Consider the following 3,818-nt stretch of genomic DNA (forward strand, 5'->3'; position numbering starts at 1 on the left):
ATTCACACATGAGTGGCACACACTCAAAGAAGATAAATGGAGAGCTGTATTGTACGAGGATGAAATCAAAGAATTAGCTGGTTTGATATTGGCTGTTTATAAGAAAGAAATTAAAAACTTTGATGCTACTTCATCTGCTTCGAGTTTTCAGTCTGAAATTGAGAATACAGTTAAAAAAATTATATCTGATGTTATATCTTGCATTGAAGGTTATACTCAGCCAGAGAAGCCACAACCATTTCTTAATTTTTGGGACTGTGGTGGTCAGCCACCTTTTCTTGAAATTTTACCAGTTTTTCTTACTTCTCGTACATTATTTTTTCTTATTTTTGATGCAGAGAAAGATTTAAAATCCAACTGGAAGTCAGTTATTAATATTGAAGGAGAGAGGATTGACCAAGGGGAGGTTCCTATGACAACACTTGATTACATGCTCAATTGGATGGCTAACATTCATGGTCACTTAATGTCATATGAAGAAGAAGGAGGTTTTTGTGCATTTCCACGAATGTATTGTATTGGTACTCATGGTGATCGTGTAAAGGACAAAAAATCTGAAATAAAAAGGGAACTAGAACAGCATTATCAGGGTAAAGATTATAGAGCTTTAATTGAAGATACAGTAATTGTTGATAACACCACTTCTGGGCAAGGTGAGGCTGAAGACCCATCTCTTCAAGCTTTAAGGGAAGCAGTCGTTAGATTCACACAAGAAAAACTCATTTTAAGAACACCTCTTAGTTGGATTCTCTTTCGAAAAGTCATTCAAGTTCTGAGCAAGAAGCATAATGTCATTAGTTTAGAAAATGCTTGTATCATTGGAGCTGCTTGTGATATTCCTCCGGAAGATGTACCCCATGTCCTCATGTTTTATCATGAACTGGGTGTGTTGCTGTTCTACCCTCAAATTGATGGCATGAAGGATAAGATTGTTCTCAATCCGAAATATGTTGTGGATGCTCTTGGAGAATTATTTTCATTACGTGTGAAATCTGACAAAGGCAGGTACCACAAAGAATGGGAGCTCTTTCATGAGTGTGGGATCCTTGTCCAACCACTTTATGTAGCATTATGGAAGAAATATAATGATATTTCACCAGAAATCTTCATTAAGGTACTTGTTCATTTCCGCATTGCTGTTGAAGTTAAGACAGATCAATATTCTCCTCCTTCCAAGCAATATTTCATGCCTCTTATTCTCAAGTCCACACAAGTTAACAGCAGCTCAATGACATATTCCATTCAAGCAGCACCACTTCATATTACCTTCAATAGTGGATATGTACCTACTGGTTTCTTCACTCGTTTTGTGGTTTTACTTGCCAATGCCGAAAGAATGGAACTCTGTTTTGAGAAAGGTGTTTACAGAAATTGTGCCACATTTCGTTATCAAGATTCCAACAGTAACAGTATTGAATATATAATAGTCACTGATTGTCATGATGTTATTCAGATCAATGTACAACATCGTCATTCTGATCTAGATTCAGCATCCTTCACAAAAACTTGTCAATATATTCGTGTTTATTTGGAAAATGCAGCAATTAAAGTTGAAAAAATTTTAAAGGGTTGTGTCAGTGGATGGACTGATGATATAAAGCCATTTCAATATATATTCACACACAAGTTTGAATATGTATGCACTAGCTGCCCTTTCACCAAGTCACCTCATTACATAAAGCTTCCACCAACAAATCCAGCTCAGGATTCTAAAAAATTTTGTGATGAAAATAAAGATGTCTACCGAGCTCTTACTAAACAGGAGAGGGTTTGGTTTAAAGACACCAGTCAGGTAAAAAAATTATAAATTTTATTTATCTTCTTATTTTTTACAATTACAATGTCTATTCAGTTGATACCAGCAACAAAAATGTCTTATCTAGTTATCATATTTACATGCATTTTTTTGTTATTGTTATAGTCTGAGAGGAGAACAAAAGAGAGAGCCCTTACTAGTCCTGATGAGTCTGATATGAAGTTGCTAGGTAAATTCTTAATATTTTAATTATTGTAGGATGGGTGATTTTCCTTGGGTTCAAATCACTCAACTTCTCACAAAAAGTACCTGCCTTGCACAGTATGCACTGTGTTTTGATTGTCAATCATTATTTATTACTGATATAATTGGCCTAAGTACATTCAGTAATACTGAAGGCATGAAGGTATACCATGTAGTATTTTTTGCAAATAACAAATTTCATAGATATTTTGAGATTTGCAAAATAAAATCTCTTGAAAATCAATTTAATATGGTACAAGATGGCAGAATAGTTGAAGTTTGCAAATTTGATTTTGTGCTGGAACCTCCAAATACAGGTCATTTGCACCTTAAATAAAAGCCAGATGTAAATAAATGCGGGGGTAGCAATAGAATTGAACCATAAATATGCAAATCTAGCCTTGAAGTAACTCAGATGCCTTGTAGATACTTCCTTAGGTTCCTGAAGTCAAGTGCATGAGGTCACTGGTTCAAATCCCGTTCTGGGTCCAAGTTTTATTTTATTTTAAAAAATTTTCTCGAGGTCCAAATACTGTATAGCAGAAAATTTTTGTTGCCAAAAATTTTTGTTGCCTTGCCCAGCAGGCTTTACAAGATATTTTTGTTGATTTTATTTTCGTTTTGCCTACTATAAATTTTCACTGTCATATCCATTTAGTTAGTGCCACGTGTATGGTTTAAAATGGAAGAATGTCTATGGTTCATGATTACCACATTTATTAAGACATTTGGAGCCCATCAGTTGGAGAAGAGCTGCCTTTCTGTGTCGATCTGATAATGCCATAGATCGTTATGCCGTGGCTGTAGTGAAAAGAGGATCTGTCGTGGGTCAAAATTTTAGTTAGATTAAATTTTCATTGTCGAAAAATTTCCTTCAAAATTTTGGCCAATGAAACAAATGAAGATTAGCACCCAACGAATATTTCCTGCTATACAGTAATCATTTTTGGAAATAGTTGCCCGGGCTTTTATTTAAGGAAATACAGTATCCTCAAAAAAACTGCTATATGGTATTTGTATACAATAATGCATCTGCATGTCATATCTTGTGTACATAGACATTAGTGATCTTGATGATGTCATTGATGAGTTACAGTCAATCGATTACAACAAGTGGAAAGAATTGGGCATCTACTTAGGACTGTACCACACTACGCTGGAAGCCATTAAAGCACATTGTAGAAGTGTTAAAATGTGTCTGATGGAGTGCATGGCAGCCTGGTTAAAAGGAGAAGATAAAGCGAGAGAGAAAAGAGGTCCCAGTTGGTCGTCATTAGCTACAGCTCTGGAAAAAATGGAAGCAAATGACATTGCTAGTAACATTAGAGCAAAGTACAGTGCTATTGTAAGTCATTTTGTTGCTATTATTGTTTTAATACATGTATATGACTACACAAACATGTTTTTTATAGTTAATTTCACCAACAGCAACAGCAAAGCTGCCAAAAAGAAATCTGGTACATAGTCATTGCCAGTCTTATAAATTGTTACTTTAATTGTTGTTATTTTTATAGCCAACAAAAGAAGGAGTACTTATTAGCTCTATTGTGTCTTATGCAGAACTGCTTGGTAAAGACAAGCTTACATGTGTAATAATGGGAATAATTACTGTAGGATGGGATAATTTTGGGGGGGTTAAAATTACTTAAGGCCACTCCAATAAGATTCCTATTTCCCATTATCTGCCCACATGACTATACTCATTACTGTACATGGTTTTCCATTATGCACACAGTTTATGCATTTATAATAAATAAAATTAATGAAGATGAACAAACCCGTCCACCCACATCAGATCCATCTCTGTGTTTAAAACTAT

This window comes from Amphimedon queenslandica, unplaced genomic scaffold (assembly GCF_000090795.2).
Source record: "Amphimedon queenslandica unplaced genomic scaffold, v1.1 AMPQUscaffold_12677, whole genome shotgun sequence".
NCBI lineage: Eukaryota > Metazoa > Porifera > Demospongiae > Haplosclerida > Niphatidae > Amphimedon > Amphimedon queenslandica.